Here is a 19,764-nt window from a genome sequence, read left to right as displayed (position 1 = left end):
GAGCCTGATTGGTCTTCTGCAAGCCAATCAGTTGTTACATTCTAGGATCCTACTTGCCTATTGTTCTAGGACCCAAGCTTAGTACATAACATTTTCCCTTGCATGAATTCTATTCCTATCCCCCCCATCAGCTTCCCCAACCTTGGGTCCCCATAAATTGTTGGATTAAACCCCCACCTCAATCACCCCTAGCTTGTGTGTCCCATTGGTCAGGCATGATGGGGGCCCTTCAAAAGATCTCAGCGTGGTTCACAAGATAAAAGCAAAGAGACAACAAAACAATACCCCACCCTCCAACACACATTTAAAAGGCTGTAGAATATTAATCAGCTTGGTGCTCAAAAAAATATAATGAGGGTTCCAGACGAACCTCCCTGAGGAGAGAATTCCACAGACGGGTAGCGACTCCAGAAAAGGCCTATTCTTGTGTCGCCACCCTCCAGACCTTGAGGCACTGCAATCCTTAGCCGTTTAAGGCCCTACAGGTCAAAACCAGCACTTTGAATGGGTCCCGGAAGCTAGTGGGCAGTCAGCGCAGTCGGGCCAGGATTAGTGCAATATGTTCAGACTGCCTTGCCTGGTTAGCAACCTAGCCGCCGAAGCCTGCACCAGCTGAAGTCTCCGAACCGTCCCCTAGGCAGCCCCACATATAACACTCTCTACCATAGCTGTCAACTTACAGATTTGAAAATAAGGGACCAGCAGCCTCAAAAATAAGGGATCAGCAGCCAAAATAAGGGATTTTGGCTTAGCTTATACAGAAATCCAGCACTGATGGAGCCATGCTGCTTTTGCTGCGACTGACTGTTTTGCAGGGGGTTGGACTAGATGATCCTAAGGGTCTACAACCCCGACCAGAGAAGAGAGGCAGACAAAACTGATGAACGACGTCGAGATGGTAAAGCTTACAGGCAGAATTAGAAACCAGGAAGAGGACCTCTTTAATAAAGAATGGGGAAAGTTTATAATTTAGTTGAAAAGCTATTGTAAAGAGTTACATACATTGGTAGGACTGACAGAAAACTTGTAGTAAAAATTTGAACTATGGATGGACAAATGATTTATAAAAATAGTTATGAAAGGGATGCAGAGGGGGGAATCTCGCGGCGGAGGACCCCAAGCCGCTGCTTCCCTCCTGAGCCGGGCGAGCATGAAACCTGGGAAATTTAAGGGACATCATCAATAAGGGACAGCAGCAGGACACGGCGCTGGGATAAGGGAGTTTCCCGCCAAATAAGGGACGGTTGACAGCTATGCTCTCTACCTGGAACACAGTCGAATTTAGGAACAGAGTTGGGAAGCTGTCTTGTGCTGCATCCGACCGCTGATCCATCTAACTCATTATTGTCTACACTGACTGGCATCAGCTCTCCAGGGTTTTAGGCAAGGAACTTTCCCAGGCCTGATGCCTGAGACTGAACTGGGTACCTTTTGCTTTCAAAAGAGATGCTCTGCCACTGAGCTATGCCCCTTAAAATTTGGGTGTGTGAACTGCATATGGAGCATTACTTAGTGCTTATGTTTCTGATACAAAGTCAGTATATTTTCTCTCTCTCTCAGTTAAGCTTCCGAATTTATGCTAATATAAATCTTGTTACATAAGCTTAATTCCCTGGAGGATTAGCTGTAGGCACAGGCAGACATCTTGATAACCAATAGTAGCAGTGTAATCACAGGGTGCCAGGGGAAAAAATAGAGTTACAGTGAAATCTACAACAGGCTTCTGCATCACCAGGGCTTCCCACTGTGTAGCTGGTCGCTTGTTACTTCTGCTCTAATTATGCGGCATGTAACGTGGTTATATATACCTGTATATTTTAATGTGTGTTAAATTCATGCTGTGAGCTGTCTATCTGATTAAACTGTGACGTTGGAATAGCTTGAGTTGGGAAAATGTTGAAAATCAGAGGCACCGGAATCCCAAATTTTAAGTGCCTTGGATTTTTTTTAGCCCTGTGAGTAACTTTGTGCTAGAACTGAAACGTCGAATGATTCCTTCAGCCGTCAGGCAAATAAGTGTTTATAAAACAACAACAACAAAAGCCCCATTACATAAGGATAAATGTCCAGGAAAGTACTGATGAATCTTCACGACTATTTAAAAAGAAGAAAGGAAATTATTCTGATCTGAAAATGTGGAGAATTGAAGATTGGAAAAATGAGAAACTGAGAGAAACAAAAATCGACAGATTCACCTGTCCCTGCTTCACTGCTTCAGGAGAAAGTTGTTTTTGTGCTTGCTTATTCGCCTGTCCTCAGCTTCCAAGGAGGATAGGAATTTACAGCTTAATACCATAATTTCATTTTTCTATGTTTGCTGTCGGGAAAAGCCATAGGAACATAGAAAGCTGCCTTATCTCATGTCAGAATATTGGTGTATCTAGTTTGGTGTTAATCTAACTGACTGGCAGCTGCTCTCCATGTTTTCTGATGGGGTCTGATGGGGATTGAATCTAGGGTCTGATGGATGCAAAGGATATGCTTTATTACCAAGCTCTGAACCTTTCCCCTATAAACTCAGTCCTCTATTATTCCTAGTAGAAAACAGTTGCTTATTCTGCTTTGTATCAGCCCAGTTGCTCTCTGCAAGTCATTTTGGATTTCTGAATACTGGGCTTGGCGTTGTGGATTTAGTCTCATTTTAGTACATTTGTGAATTGCATTTAGACTCTTGTTCCCTCTGGATAAAGCGAGTGGTTGCAAGCAACATACATATGTCTTCTAGCCAAAATGCCATGCACATTTGATTAGAGGCTTGTTTTGATATTGCCCTTCCTACTCCTCTATATTGCCCCATAGAAATCTGCTGTCTTGTCTTGTTTGCTGTGCCAAATCGCATCAGTAGGAGGATTGAAAGGGGGGTGAAAAGTATTGCACCATTCTGTGGCATGCAGTCATAGGCAAAAGCTGGTGGGGAGGGAGAGCTGAGCTGTCTCTGAGTCACTATCCCAGCAGTAATTATTAGGAGAGAAGGGGAGAAGCTTTTTAAAACAGTCTTATTCCTGCCTGAAATATACTCGGAGTCGAGAGTGGATTTCATGCTCTTTATCCAGCTCATAGTGGTGAGGAGGAATGGAAGTTCCCCCAGAATGTCTGCTTTATATACATTATTTACACAATGGGCCCCATGTGATTAGCTAATTCCGGGATTCTCCTGTAGGCCAATCAGGTTGCGGATTCACTTCCACCTGGAGCTGGATTGGGTGGCTCCTGTGGACCAATCAGACTGCTGCATTCTGGGTCCTATTGTTCTAGGACCAATCAGACTGCTGCATTCTGAATAATATTGTTCTAGGACCAATCAGACTGCTGCATTTTGGATCCTATTCAACTCAGTACATAACACTGCCCGTTTCCCCAATCCTGAAATTTAAGAGAACTGGCACTTAGGATGGGGAGAACTTAAAGTCATTTTGCATTTAAAGGTGAATTTGCCTTCTTTGTACTTTCTGAAACATTATAAAGGGTGAAGCGCAGTCATCTTTAGAAATTTGCACTTCCCCAAATTTCGCACTGCAGTTCCCTATCCAAATAATATAAACAAAAACATGTAATAGGGTAAAGTGTGCATTAAATGGCATATATTCATGAAAATAACATACGGAAACCGCAACGTATTAGGGGGATATTGCTTGCAGAAATGAGTAGATCAGGAGAAAATTGCACTAAAGCACTGATAAATTTTCACAAGGACTTAAAGCTTTGCAAATTGAGGTGAAAATGTGGAGAACTGAACTTAGGTTTAGAAATTTGCCCATCCCTAATCCTGGTGATATATTTTTGCCCCCTTCTTCCAAATTAGTTCTAAATCCTATTTTTATGCAGCCTGGATCTTTATTCCCTCTAGTTCAATCTGTTGTTTCCTCAAGGTCCATGTTTGTTTTGGGAACCTTTGGAATGGGAAGCTGCTGTTATTTAGTCACTGCTGCCTTCAGATGGAGAGCAAACAGGAGCATGATGCTGGGCATCCACAGTCTGGGGCCCAGGTTGGCACCGCTGTTCTATGCCAACTGAAAACTGTTCCTGTTAAGTTGTGGGCTGCATCTGGCTGTGCTCTGATGTCCATCATTCCCATCCTCGTCGCGAGTGTTAAGTTGTGGGTGAACATATCAGACGACACAGCGATTCTTCAAACAGCTCTTGTTTATTCACAGGCCAGAATAGAACTGAACTGAAGGGTTCAGCCAGCCTGCTTATATAGAGCTCCACTACAACGCAACAGTAACCACTTTCTGTAACTATCCAATCACTGAACGTCACTTTCAATCCCTTATTTGCATATGTGGACCTGAGTGAAAACTATCTACAGTATCCCCCTGCTGGCCCAGGGTGAGAACTTCAGTACATAACAGGCAGGGCACCCACAGCAAAAAAATTATGGGTGCCCAGGCATCCAGGGCCTCCTGGAGTTGGCACCCCTGGCATAGAAGGTTGCGTTTTGGAAGCAAAGAGTCAAGTTCCACTGCACACATGAGGTGCTAGCCTCTGGGCAGAAGGCAGCACATCACAAGCTATTAAATACTTGGGACATGTGCTACTAATCTCTAGAAACCAGCATGTCATCTTGGCCTGCAAACTTGGAGCAGTGGCAGATTTGTTGTGTTTTTGTGCAAGTTGTAGAGTAAGAGGAGCCTGGCTGGGCTTTTAAGGCTCCTGCTTGTCTCAGTGAATAATACACAGTTAAAATATCAGTTCACGGAGCAAATGTGCAGCCTCATAAAAGCTGGATCTCTGTGCTGAAGTTGTTGGTATATATTTGGTTTCGTTCCTTGCCTGGGGACATGACTCAAGTTTTACTTCCCAGACGGCACTGCTTCTGAGATCTCCAGCTCCTGCAGTGTCGGGACATTATCTCAGTATGGCTCTGTTTTCCTGTCAAGACACAATTCCCCACAGGTTGGTGTGTTACTGGCACCAGCCAGGGCTGACCATGGTTCTTTCTGCCAGCTTTCCCGGAGTTTGGCTGAGTCGAGCGTGGCTTGTTCACCTTGTCAGGACTGTTGCCGAACTTGTTTACTCACCCCCTGAGCTGTTCTGACTCATATGCCTCAGCCCCTTTGTATTCACAGAGGCTGGCACTTTTTTTTAATCAATATATTTAACAACTCAAAGATGAGAGATAGCCAAACCACAAAGCACATCACAACTTGTGAATCATTAAGACCTATGTTTTTAATCTGTGGGGTTTTTTTTATAACTTATTAACTACATCAACCTGCAACCATGCTTTCTCAGTTGAAAGTTAATTACTCCAATAGGTCATTCTTGACCTTGCAGTTCCAAAACAAGCAATCGTAGATAAATTAGCAAATTTGTACAAAGTACAATACAACGGAAAACCATTAACTACATTTGATGCTATAAATGAGAACATCAGAATGATTGGGGAACATGCTGTTTTTTTTCTCCTGACAGTCTATATTTTTTTTAAAAGGAGGAGTAGGGAGAAGAACCAAATATTGATAAAGGAGTCTGGACCAGTGAATTTTTACCTCATAGGTTAATTAGTGCATAATTACTAGGACTGTTTCCAACAATGTTTTAGTCAGATTAGACCCACTGCAATGAATGGACCTAAGTTAGTCATTGCCATTACTTCCTGTGGGTCTACTTTGTGTGTTGAGGTGACCGTCGCATGGATCACTGTGGCCAGATCAGGGCGAGAAAGGTAAGGGACCAACTGCTTGATACGGTGGAGATAGAAAAATGCCACCTTTGCTGTGGCTGCAACCTGCGCCTCCATGGAAAGGGAGATGTTGAAGGTTACACCCATGCTCTTGACAGAAGGCGCTGGCACTAACTGAGCCCCGACAAGAGATGGGAGTTGGCCCCCCAGCCCCATGTCGTCCCGACCCAACCAGAAGACCTCTTATCTTCGAAGGATTTAACTTCAACCAGCTCCCACGCAGCCATCCAGCCACAACTTCCAAGCATCTGGTCAGTGTGTCCGGGGCTGAGTTAGGGCAGCCGTCCATCAACAAATAAAGCTGGGTGTCATCAGCATATTGATGACAACCCAGCCCCAAACTCCAGACAATCTGGGCAAGGGGACGCACAAAGATATTGAAAAGCATCGGGGAAAGAATTGTGCCCTGCGGGACTCCACACACCAAGGAGTTCCACGGCAACAACTCCTTCCCTAGCGCCATCCTCTGTCTCCAACCTGAAATAAAGGAGTGCAGCCATTGTCAGACTGTGCCCTGAATCCCCACGCTGGCAAGGTGGTGGCCCAAAAGTTCGCGATCGACCATATCAACACATATTCTAGTGTCAGGTGCTTCCCCAGTGTGGTGTAGTGGTTAAGAGCCGTAGACTTGTAATCTGGTGAACCGGGTTCGCTTCCCCACTCCTCCACATGCAGCTGCTGGGTGACCTTGGGCTAGTCACATTTCTCTGAAGTCTCTCAGCCCCACTCACCTGACAGGGTGTCTGTTGTGGGGGAGGAAGGGAAAGGAGAATGTTAGCCGCTTTGAGACTCCTTCGGGTAGTGATAAAGCGGGATATCAAATCCAAACTCTTCTTCTTCCCCAGAGGCAAGTGAAGTGCTTCTGCCACAGTGGCCTGGGTATACAGTTTCGCTGAGGTGGGCCTTTCCTCTGATAACTCACTCTATGTCTCCCAAATACCCTAGGATCCAGCTCTGCACTCTCATCACTCCCTGCTCCCCCTGGCCAGCCCTGCCAAGACGTCCCCACGGAGCTCACGACAGACTTTTTGCTTCTTATACTGGAACACGCTACAAGACGTCATCCAACCGTCTTAGGGACTCCACTCTGGATTTACTCCTTAGCCTTTTCCTTTCCCGGAGATACCCCACAAGGCGACAGAGGCTTAGGGACAGAGTTTTCCATTCTTAGATGGGCTACTTTCCCAGGTTGGCGAGCCCCACCTGCCCCTCAGGCTTACAATCTTAAAAAAGACACAACATAAAAGGAAAAACGATTGGGCAGCAGGAGGAAATAAGCAATCTTGGGTGAAAGCTCCTGGGTACAAATTCTTCTATTGATCAGCTGGGTTGGAAAAATTCCAAGGAGGGGAGATGCTCAAAGGTTGCTGGTCTCTCAGGTGTGTTGATGTTAATGGCTGCTGCCAGGTGATTGTTTACTTATATGTATTAGATGCCTCATAAATTCTCCAGGCAACATACAGCTTTAAGTATATATAAAATGATTAGAAACATGATGCTGCAATCAAACATCAAACTATTGAAAATCCAGCACAAGAAGAAAACTCAGACACATAATTTTACACATCAGAAGAGCTAATCACTTCAAATACTAAAACCTATCAGCCGGCAAAGATTGATAGTCTGTCTTTACAATTATCAAATCTGTAAGAACTTAAAGATTCCATTGATGTTAAAGTAAGTATGAAATTGATGTTAAAATTCCTAGGAGAATAAAATAATTTTATTTGCCTGGTAATAAGGCAGGCCTCCCGTGAGAGTGTGTTCCACAGTAAGATTGAGGGTGGAATCTGGTGTGTGTGTGTCTGAAATTGATCATCAGTCTTCCAGTCCTGGAAAGTGGCTCCTAGATTCATTCTAACTAGCTGTTTTGCCCTGCATTGCGCTCCCATTTTTTTTTACATTTCTAACCTTGCTTTCATGAGAGTCAGTTCAATCCAGCTGAATCCCCTTTCACTGTGCACCCACACCTGCTATAAACACAGCTGGAACTGGATGACATGGGGAATTGCATGAGAAATACCCCCCATTTCAATTCATTGGTTTCCCGCCTTTCCTACAAGGAGGTTGAGGTGGCATACATGGTTTTCCATCTCCTCACAACAGCCCTGTGAGGTAGGTTATGAAGACAGAAAGTGATTGGCCGAAGGTCACACCGTGGGCTTCATGGCCTTCTGTGAGTATGAGGAAGTTTTTAATTTCAGGTAGGTAGTCATGTTGATCTGACGCAGTCAAAATAAAAACAAAAAAAAAATTGTCTAGTAGCATCTTATAGATGGATTGGCAGTTGAAGTTTGCTTCAGTGATGGCAACAGGATGGGGCCCTGCAGCAGGTGTATTTAGGGGGTGCAAGGCAGACGGTGTGACACACAATTCTGTCCTCCAATCCAGGGACTCCAGAGGAAGGTCAGAAGGCTGCCACCCCTGTCTCCAGCATCCGCCACCAGAGGCAAACGTCTCACTCTAATGATAGGGTCGGCCCTGTATGGAAGTAACCCCACATTTACAGGAAATTATAGTTTTTATGGTCCTGCAGGAAGTCTAAGCAGCCAGCCTCTACCTCTCTCCCCTCCCCCCCTTCCCATCACTCCACGTATCTCCAATTTTCACATGCCTTGCACCGCAGGAGTGTCTTCTCATGTCACAGGATCAGGGAAGCAAGTTAGGAATTTGAAAAATCCTACGAATACAGTAGTACCTCGGGTTACATACGCTTCAGGTTACATATGCTTCAGGTTACAGACTCTGCTAACCCAGAAATATTACCTCGGGTTAAGAACTTTGTTTCAGGGTGAGAACAGAAATCGTGCTCCGGCGGCGCAGCGGCAGCAGGAGGCCCCATTAGCTAAAGTGGTGCTTCAGGTTAAGAACAGTTTCAGGTTAAGAACGGACCTCCGGAACGAATTAAATACTTAACCCAAGGTACCACTGTATGAAGAACACATTTTCTTTTCAGAAGACTTTTGAAAATGCATGCATTTTTTAAAAAAAATATATCCTGATGCCTAATCATTTCATGTTTCCTAACACACTGCAGGACTTTTGGAAGAAATTAGCTATATAACTAGTACACTTAAAGGTGTGGGCAATCCCATGCTATAGGGTGCTAGGATTTTGTTACTTTAGAAACTTACAGGGGTTTATAGCCTCTGAATAATAGTATCAGTGACCCAAATTATATTTTTGCAGTGGAGGTTTCGATGGCATTGCTTCTGACTTTTCCTCCTGAGCAATAATCTCTCACAGTTGCAAGTGTGGAGTCAGAAGGGCATATTAATGCACTCCTGCTGGCAAAAGTACCCCCTGGTGCCCAGTTCCCGCATCAAGGAACAAACTCTTAATTTCTGTGGGAAGTCAAATGAGACACACTTGCAGAGTTTCATTTTCTTTGAATTCAGGTGCACTGCCGTGTTTTGAGCAAATAAAACCAGGTAATACAGAAGACTGTGTTGATGTTCAAAGAATTCTAACCTTTCCCCATTTGCTGCTTCAGCTAAGTAGCATCAAATAATTTGGCATATACAGGCAGATTATGTGGCAGTATTCAGGTGACTGGAAGAGTACAGAGTGCAGTTTTTATTTGAAAATACAATTTGGTGTCACCAATTATTATTTTTTTTAAAATGGGGAAAATCCACCACACTCTATAAGCACAAGATATACAAATCCACAGAAAAAGAAATACTGGGCTGCATCCATTTGTGTGCCCCTCTAGTAATAAAATTAATAATATTATTTTTTTATACCCTGCCCATCTAGCTGGCTTTCCCCAGCCACTCTGGGCAGCTTCCAGCACACACAAAAACATAATAAAATGTCAAACATTAAAAACTTCAAAATAGAAATAAAAAACAAATTATCTAGTAGCACCTTATAGACCAACTAGGTTTGTTCTGGTATAAGCTTTCGCGTGCATGCACACTTCTTCAGATACTCTGAAACAGAAGTCAGCAGACAGCAGACCCTTATATATAGTGGGAGGGTGGGGTAGGGTATTTCTCAGAAGGGTGGTGGGCGATGGATGATTGGCTGAATGGGTATGGTAAACCTGTTGACGACTGTTAATGACTGCAATTAGTTGTACAGGAACTGGTTTGGGTTCTTCTTTGATCTGGTGTTTTACAACAGTTGAACCACAAAGATGGAATTGCAGAAGAAGAAGAAGAAGAAGAAGAAGAAGAAGAAGAAGAAGAAGAAGAAGAAGAAGAAGAAGAGGAGGAGGAGGAGTTGTTGTTGTTTGGATTTGATATCCCGCTTTATCACTACCCGAAGGAGTCTCAAAGCGGCTAACATTCTCCTTTCCCTTCCTCCCCCACAACAAACACTCTGTAAAGTGAGTGGGGCTGAGAGACTTCAAAGAAGCGTGACTGGCCCAAGGTCACCCAGCAGCTGCATGTGGAGGAGCGGGGAAGCGAGCCCGGTTCACCAGATTACGAGACTACCGCTCTTAACCACTACCCAGGGTGGACAATGGCAAGAGGCTTTATGTGGTATCACCTAGCTTCTGCTATAACACCTGAGAGCCACTGCTTTTTTTAAGTGCATTTCCACTGCCAGGACTCACTGTATTGTCCTTAAGCTCCCCTGTCTTGTTCTGCTGTTGATGTTCAATCCACAGAGCAAAGAGCGCCAAACATTTAGTGCTGAATTTTAAGGGCTTATCCACACTTCCTCTTCTCCCACTGCTTTCCCCTTAGCACTCAATCAGGAGCAAATGGCAGTTCGGATTTTCTCCAGATAGGCATTTGCTTTGATTTAGCACTTCAGATCAGGTGTTTCCTGGGAAAGAAGAAGAAGAAGAAGAAGAGTTTGGATTTGATATCCCGCCTTTCACTCCCCTTCAGGAGTCTCAAAGCGGCTAACAATCTCCTTTCCCTTCCTCCCCCACAACAAACACTCTGTGAGGTGAGTGGGGCTGAGAGACTTCAGAGAAGTGTGACTGGCCCAAGGTCACCCAGCAGCTGCATGTGGAGGAGCGGAGACGCGAACCCGGTTACCCAGATTACGTGACTACCGCTCTTAACCACTACACCACACTGGCTCTTAAGGAGTAGGGCAAAGGGGAAAACTGTTCAGAGCCCTTTCTAGAAAGTGTGGCAGAAGTGTAGATGAGCCCTAAGTGTGAATATCAGAATGGACTTTAGCAACGTGTAAAATATTTGCTCCTTTTGAAGATTAGTGATGAATGCCTTTCTGTTTTAGACAAGGCCTGTGTGCCCACCATACATTTAAATCACTTTACTTCCCTCAAATAATCTTGGGATCTGTAGTTTGTTAAGGGTGCTGGGAATTATAGCTCTGTGAGGGGGTAAGCTATGTTTCCCATGATTCCTTGGGGGAAGTTATGTGCTTTAAATGTATGGTTTCTACGCAGCCAAGGTAGAACTGACAACTTCCTGCCTCTGACAATGTGGTGGATGCTATGAGGCTAATGCAATTTTCCAACTCAGTCAGTAGCTGGTAGGCATGGAAGGAGCTGTCCATTTCAGATCTCTCTGTTTCTCATTTTTCCAATCTTAAATTCAGCTCTACACATTCCTGCGGCAGTTTATTATTGTTGTTTTAAATCCTCATGAAAATTCTTCAGCATTTTAGTGCTAATTTCTCCTAATAAACATTTTTATATGCAGTTTTGAATAATGTGTACATTTTTGGAAGCAAGCTCTCCTTGCATTTCAATGTTATTTTCATTAATATTATTTTTTAATGTACGTACAGTGGTACCTCGGGTTAAGAACTTAATTCGTTCTGGAGGTCCGTTCTTAACCTGAAACTGTTCTTAACCTGAGGTACCACTTTAGCTAATGGAGCCTCCCACTGCCGTCACTGCGCGATTTCTGTTCTCATCCTGAGGTAAAGTTCTTAACCCGAGGTACTATTTCTGGGTTAGCGGAGTGTGTAACCTGAAGCATCTGTAACCTGAAGCATCTGTAACCTGAGGTACCACTGTATACTTTTACCTAAGATATGCTTATCTGTTTGGTTGCAAAATTCAAATAGCCACGTTTGGTTCTCATATTGTTTTGAAAATGCAAATTAGATAGATTTGGCTTTAAATACAAACTGCATTGTTTCTCTTTCTCTTTCCTCCCCGCCCCACACCCCTAGTAGCTGGGTACTAATAACTAGCTAACTCTGAAAACATCCATTTTCATCATGTCAACTTTTCTGTTTCCAAATCTCTCTCTATATTAGGATATGCACTACGGGAGGAAAATGGAAACTAATTTGTGCAATTATATTAATCTTTTTGGCATCAATGGGAAAGTTGTGTACCTCCTAACGGACCAAGGCAATTTATAAACTTGCTGTGTTCTGGCCTCTTTTAACGAGCCTCCCAAATTGTGGGTGACAATATTTATTTTCTATCTTGCTGCTTCAGGGCTCTGCTCCCGCTTGCTCGGCCTCTGATGCATTGTTGTTTTGGCTCAGTACCTTTCCTTATGCCGTTTGTTGTTCAGGGACTATTTTAGCTGCTGTTTCCCTGAAAATACATAGATGTGACAAAGGCCGGCACGCACATCCATATCTGCAGGCGACCAACTTGCCGTCTGATTCAACCTCATTAATTGCCCCTAGCCACGACAGCATCAGGTCTGTACGGCTAATCTCTGCAGAAAGGCACCAGCATTGCTGACACCCAGAATGAGTTGCTTTGTCAGTTTTATTGCTACTGAGGCCAATAACTTAACTGCCCGGTGTTTCTTGGCTCCAGATGCTGCCACTGATGGAGTATGAAATATCTTGAGAGCAGCCTCAGAATAAGGGCTGGTTTTTTCACGTAATGCCAAAGGGCACCAACAGTCCTTCGGAATAAATCGGTGTATTTCTGTGACGGAATTTGGAGAAGAGAAGTGTCTTTTGTTTTGTTTTTCCCTTTCAGAGCACTCATAGCCACCTCAGAAAACAACAACAACAAAAAACCTTACCCATTTCAGGAATGTTATTAGTACCCAAAACTACTCACAGGTATATCTTCGTGGTTATCAGATTTAAACCTACAGTTAAAAACAGGAAGTGAATGCTAGACTGCCCATTTCTCAAGCATGTTGGCACTATGTACAGTACAAGGGGGGGAAATGGCGTTATTTTAGTTCCAAGGTCAATTTTACTCACAGGAAGAGCTAATCGCCTTAAAAACTAAAACCCATCGACTGTCAAGGCTGATATTCTATCTTTGCAACTATCAAATCTGTAAGAACTGACAAATTCTGCTGATGTTAAGTATTAGCCTGATGTTTGAAGGCTGAGGAGACGGGATTGCCTGTCAACAAAAAACCCCACACCTACGTGAGTTCCAGGCAATTTTGGAATTGAGTGGATCAGCGCAGGTTTTGATGATTACTCACATGACTGCTTCGCTGTGCGTATTTAGTGTGGCTCCCTCCAGATCTTTGGGACGATGACAACCACCATCTTTGGCAATTGGACATGCTAATAGGAACTGATTGAGGTCACTAGGTTGGCTATTCCTGCATGAAGCTCGCTTTCTGTGCTCCCACAGAGCTGCCGAAAGCTAAGTTTCCCAGTTTCATCCGTGGACAAGTTAAACATGGCGAGGCGGAATGGCCCAGCCCTAAGGTTTGCCTCAATAGGAGCTGATCTGAGAATGTGCTTTCTGTGTACACAGGTATGCAGTGAGGGCTTGAGAAGCGCATTCTCAGACACAAACAGACTACGCTATAACTATTCCAGAAGAATGCGTTTTAGATTGACAAATGGTGTGAGGCAGGGGTGGCGTAGTGTATGTGTGTACAGCACATACACACACCCCAAAAAGGTGCCCACGTCAGTACGGAGCTCCTGGTAAACTATACAACATATGCATGATACCTGTTTTGCAGGGGATTGGACTCAATGACCCTTTGGATCCCTTCCAACTTGACAATTCTACGATTCCATGATTAAAACACAGTGTGTACACACCTCTAGGCTGCTGAAATGGAAAAAGACTCATTTATTACTGTAGGATTTCCTTTCCAAAACCACCACCACCACCACCAAGCAGTGTTTACAGGGCAAATGATGGTGAAAAGAACCAAGGAATATGACAATGAAGGGTCCTGCGTGAGAGACAGGCTGGAGAGAGGATGTGAGACTGAGGGAAGAAGGGGAAGCACCCAGGTGAGAGCTGGGAGGCTTTGCTCTTGTGTGTGGAATGAGGATGAATATATAATTGTGATAGAGAGCTTGGTCATATATATGCAAATAGTTTCTTCCTCTTGCTTGTTCCATTCTTTCCATTCCATTTTTTCTCTTGGTTTGTTTCTTATCTATCTACTTTAGTTTGACTCAGGGCCGTCTTTAGCAGATGTGGCACCGGGGTGCAAATATCCACCCAGCGTCCCCAAATTACCAGGGATAGTGTTGGGGTAGCCATAGCTGCACACTGGCAGCCATCCGGGGGGGGCACAACTCTCCCCCATGCCGCTGTGGGAGAGTGATCCCCGCAGAGGCTTGGGAGGGAAGCTTCACGCCTGCCAACTTTATGGTTGGCGGGGCATAGCTGGTGGGCGTGCAGGGAAAGAGGAGGCCGCCGGCAAAGCTGCACAGCTCCCCCACTTGCTGGGGCGCCCCTGAGAGGCCGGCGCCCTGGTGCGATGCACCACTAAGCCCTATGGGAAAGATAGCTCTGGTTCGACTTCTACTATGTTGAAAGCTCTCAGTAACAAGAGAATTTTCAAAAGGGGAAAGAACCAAGGAAGCTTTTGCAATCATTTCTGTATAAGTCGCTGGTGTCTACCTGCGGCTCTTGCAAGAACAGTTACTGATGCTCCGCAGACGCCGTGACAAGCTGCAAATATCAACACCTGCAGCCATTATGTATGCAAAATGAGTCATGGCAGCTACTTTGCTGGTGGCGGAGCTACTAGTGGACGACAGCAGCTGCCTTGGATCATGGAGTTCGCCGAGCTTTTTCCACACATGCCCTTTGACGCACCAGCAGGATGATCTTCTCATGAGTGTTCTTACACCCCTTTCACTGCCTCAGGAGCCTCTCAAGATTATTTTGCTCACTTGCAGTCAGCACTCATGATGTCCTCCCTGGGGGATAAAAGCCACAGCAGCTGCCCTATGATAAGGAAGGAATGACCTTTCAGAATCTGGTCCACCCCTCCGCTTCCAAAATGCTGTGAAAATGCAGCACCGGTGAAGATAGATATTTACCATCTTCCTCAAGCGCCTCTAAATGTCTCAAACTGGATATGACACGTGTGGTATTGTTCTGCCCTACCAAGTGCTATTTTTCTAGGGGAAAAAGGTGCCGGAACTCACCATGAAACCTCCATCTTTCTCTTAGAATGGCAATGGTGCCCACCTGAGAGGTGCTGGAACCAAGTTCCGGAAAGTTCCAGTTGAAAAAAAGCCCTGGCCCTACCCTTTATCTGCAGTTTACTCTGCTTCCATTCCACAGAGGCTGTCAGGCTTTGGGGAATTGGCTCCCCCCTCCCCCGGCAGTAGATAAGAAGATCGAATGAAAGGAACGCCTTACCAGTTAGAATCTTTAATAATCACAGTGAGAGAACAAAGAACACATCTCCTAGAAATGGCGGTGCTCCCAATTAAGGGATACTCCCTCCCTCCGCCCCTATTAATCTATACCACCACTCCTACGTCTTGTAACCTGAGTTTGTAACCTCTGCACTTTCTGTTCTGACACTTTCTGAGCTCTCTGTGATTTTGGAGATGGGGCATGAATGCTGTCCAGAGACTGTGAATCTGTTAACTCTCTCTTCTAGTGTTTCTTCTGCTAGCTGTTCCCCATCCAGTATTTCCCAGCTTCTGCCTTCTGAACTATGCCCCTCTGCAAACCACTCTTCCAAATCTATGCTATTCTCCTGCTCCTGGGAAGATGCAGGATCAGAATTGGGGGAGGTTCCCACCATTCATCCTCAGTGCAGCCCTCCTTAGCACGGTCTCTGACACATAGGTGGAGAGAGCTCGAACCTGCCGCCAAGTCTGAAATGAAAGCTAGCTTGCTAGCCGAGAAATGGGGAGGGACATAGATGGCCTCCTCTCTCAGACTCTGAATGCTTGTTTTTACTTTATTATTATTAATGCTTTTAACTTTTTATGATTCTGCTGTATGGTTTTAAGTCTTTCTATTGTTGTAAATGGCTGTGATATATATTTTCTATGACACAGCGGTAGATAAATATTTTTGCAAATAAATAGATAGAAATAGTGGCCTGCCTTCTGCCGCCATCATGTGGAAGCCATTTTATTCATAGCAAATGGCTTTCATTAGAATTCTGAACTAGGGGAAGATTGACACTTTTTCTCTCCTCCCCCCAAATTACACTGATGTCTAATTAAGAAATACCATGTGTCAAACCAATTTTTAAAAATCTGTATCTGTGGATGAAAAAACAGACAAACTCCTGTCAGTCTAATCAACTGACAAACCGGGAGGCTAATGACGTTAATTGTTACTCTTCTAGGAGAGAGGGGGGATTTTTTTTGTAAGCAAGCAGGTATACACGTAATTATGGCATGCTTTTGTTGTAAGAAAAAAATTAATGAAATGACTAATCATGTCAGATTCTGAAAGTGACAGCTGAAATGAACCTGGTACCCTCATCAACTGTAATCTTTTTATCTTGCTTTGTACCACACTAAATAAGTGATTTTCTTTGAAATTACCCACATCAGCCTGTTTTCACATGGAAGCAAAAATCAGCATGGAACTAAAATTCTGTGCATACTTATCTGGTAGTAAGCACCTCAGGGAAAAACAACAACAACATACTTTTCAGTTGACATTTCTGTAATTGTGTTGTTGAGATGTCTTTTTTGCATCTCTATTTTTGCATCCTAGTTCCCCTCCAGTGGAGGGAAAAAGAGGGAGACCCAGAAAATGGGTGGGTGGAGAGAACCATCAGCACATTTCATTCTTAACAGGACTTTTTTTTTTTTTGGTAGAGATGGTGGTATTTCATTCAAAGGAAAAAGTGATACCACTTTCACTTAGGCAGAAGTTCATATTGTTAGGCCTTCTCTTCTTCTCTGTACAGCAAGAGTTTCTGGGGTACAGCACCTTGTTTAAGCTGGCTTCTTTTGGAAGAAGGTCACTAGAGGTTCTGTTATGTACTAAGTTTGGATCCTAGAACAATAGGCAAGTAAGATAGTAGAATGCAAGAACTGATTGGCTTGCAGGAAAAGACCAATCAGGCTCCAGGAGGGAAGCAGAATCAGCCAATCAGACTGGACTCATTGTGTAAATAATGTATGGTATATAAAGCCTGAGGTTTGGGGGGCAATTCAATCACTGTTTTACAAGCTGCAATAAAGAGCATGAAATCACTACAGGATTCCGAGTATATTTCAGGTTCATTGGCATTTTTCAACATTAGTGCGCGTTCCTAGATGGTACAAGGTGAGCATAGATGGAGGAAAAGCATAAGAGGCTCCCAAGAGGTAACCAAAGTCCTCTGGTCTCACATCAGATCTCCAGAAAGACACAGCCAGCCCCCTCGCAATACTGTTAGACTATAGATAGATACAGTGGTGCCCCGCAAGACAAATGCCTCGCAAGACGGAAAACCCGCTAGACGAAAGGGTTTTCTGTTTTTGAGCTGCTTTGCAAGACGATTTCCCCTATGGGCTTGCTTTGCAAGACGAAAACGTCTTGCGAGTGTTCCGCTTTCCCCCCGCTTTCCCCCCTTTTTCTAAGCCGCTAAGCCGCTAATAGCTTTTTAGCCGCTAATCCGCTAAGCCTTTAATAGCCACCAAGCCTTTAATAGCCACTAAGCCTTTAATAGCGCTAATCCGCTAATAGGGTTGCTTCGCAAGACGAAAAAACCGCTAGACGAAGAGACTCGCGGAACGGATTAATTTCGTCTTGCGAGGCACCACTGTAGATAGATAGATAGATAGATAGATAGATAGATAGATAGATAGAGATAGATAGATGATAGATAGATAGATAGATAGATAGATAGATAGATAGATAGATAGATGGATGGATGGATAGATAGATAGATAGATAGATAGATAGATAGATAGATAGATAGTGTGGCCTCCCCCTCATGTAGAGAATCTCCTAACATTCTGTGGGAGGACTAAGGCAGTGTTTCCCAACCACTGTTCCGCGGCACACTAGTGTGCCGCGAGATGTTGCCTGGTGTGCCGCGAGATGTTGCCTGGAGGGAGGCGGGCGAGTCGGGCGGCGAGAGGCGGGGCGGCGGCGGCAAGGAGAGGCCGCCCAGTGCGGGGCTCTCGCTGTCTGCCTGCCTGGCTGCCTGCGAGCTCGGCGGGCAGCGCCTCCGTCCGCAGCGCCCGCCTCGCGGCTCTCATTCCCTGCCCCTGCCAAAGCTCACCCAGCCAAGCCGCGCTCTCCTTCCTGCCTCGCTTTGCTGCCTCCCCCCCCACCCCCAAAGCTTGGAGGTTCCCCGGCAAGGGGGAGGAAAAAAAAATGAAACTTACACTTTCGTGCGTCCCTCCTGGCGTGACGCTGCGCGCTGACGTCACGGGGCTGTAATGGTGGTGTGCCTCGAGATTTTTTTCATCAAACAAGTGTGCCTTTGCCCAAAAAAGGTTGGGAAACACTGGACTAAGGAGTGAATTTGGATGATGGCCAGTTGCTTTGGTGCCCTCTGCACGGGTTTTAGAAAGATATCTACTCCCAACCAATCCCACAATCCTCTCTCCGCTGTGCTCGACCCTCACAGTGCACCGCGGCTGCCACTCAGGTAGATTGTCAAGCTACTGCCTATCGGGTGTTGCAGAGGATACTTGACTTGCCCCAGGCACTGGCAACCCACTCTATGCCACAGCAGGGGGTCACCAACCCCTTGGACCCCATCTGCAAACGAGAGAGACCCTGGGGAGGTGCCTGCAATCTGCCTATACCGCAACAGTGTGTATACCTCAACCACACCCGCCCTCTCAATTAGGCTTGGGGGAAGCCTTCTATTGGCTGCAATAGAAGACGTCTTTCGAACCAAGCCTAATTTCAATGGAAATTGGGAGAGGAAGGCCTCTTTCAGCACCAGAGGTGTGCCTAGAGTCCCTTCTGGCCTTGGCAAGGAATTGTATCAGTGCCACCTCCCCAGAACCCCCCCCCCCGTTCTCTAGCATTTGATCCAGCCATGACAGTGGCGATGTGTTGCCACACACATTTACGACATGAGCTCCATAATCTCCAGCAGTTTACCTTCATGCTTCCTTGTCATTTCTCCTACTATTCAGCTCCGAGTTCTTGTCTAAACTTGTGACCTTCATGGAGAGATTTCTGGGCTGGTTTTGCTGACCCCTAGGTATGCTTCTGCTGAGCACATGTGTACCTGGGAAAAGCATGTTGGCAATCCATGACCCAAAAAGGGGTAAAGGGACCCCTGACCATTAGGTCCAGTCATGGCCAACTCTGGGGTTGCGGCGCTCATCTCGCTTTATTGACCGAGGGAGCCGGCGTACAGCTTCCGGGTCATGTGGCCAGCATGACTAAGCTGCTTCTGGTGAACCAGAGCAGTGCACGGAAACGCCGTTTACGTTCCCGCTGGAGCGGTACCTGTTTATCTACTTGCACTTTGAGGTGCTTTCAAAGTGCTAGGTTGGCAGGAGCAGGGACTGAGCAATGGGAGCTCACCCCGCGCGGGGATTCGAACTGCTGACCTTCTGATCGGCAAGTCCTAGGCTCTGTGGTTTTACCCACAGCACCACCCGCGTCCCTTGACCTACATCCATGACCTACAGCACCCCAAATTCAGCACCTTCTCCTTTTAGTTCTGCTTGAAAGCTGCAGTCTATTCCCTTTGTTTCCTTCAGAGACACAGGTCCATTACACCATCCTTTGCGGCTGGTGGGAATGGGTTGCTTTTGCCCCATTCAGAAGACTTAAGGAGGATGATCTAATAATTAGTTCCCATGGAAACACATAGCTGTGATTGGCAATTTTGCCAGGGCCATTAAAAGGAGTCTGGAGCAGTACTTTTGGCTCTATTAACCCTCTCCTGCACAAAACCTTTCCCATCTCACAATATGGAAACTGTCAAGCTCTGTTTAGTTCTAGGGCAGTCTGTAATTATGTTTTTGCATAGCTTCCCTTCAAAACCCACGCATCATATAGTTATGCGTCG

The 19,764-nt window shown here is 45.2% G+C and overlaps 1 long non-coding RNA gene across 1 annotated transcript; it reads right to left on the bottom strand.

The window, feature by feature from the left end:
- Positions 1-14,390: 14,390 nt before the first annotated feature.
- On the bottom strand, positions 14,391-19,483 carry LOC308570311. Its single transcript, XR_014001111.1, has 2 exons — positions 19,363-19,483; positions 14,391-14,759 (listed from the first exon to the last, which is right to left on the bottom strand). It is a non-coding gene; the product is annotated as an uncharacterized lncRNA (long non-coding RNA).
- Between the last annotated feature and the right edge of the window lie 281 nt (positions 19,484-19,764).

Source organism: Podarcis bocagei (assembly GCF_964188305.1).
Source record: "Podarcis bocagei genome assembly, chromosome: 12".
Taxonomy (NCBI): domain Eukaryota; kingdom Metazoa; phylum Chordata; class Lepidosauria; order Squamata; family Lacertidae; genus Podarcis; species Podarcis bocagei.
Note: the sequence above shows the minus strand (reverse complement) of the source record. Positions and strands in the feature narration are given on the sequence as shown.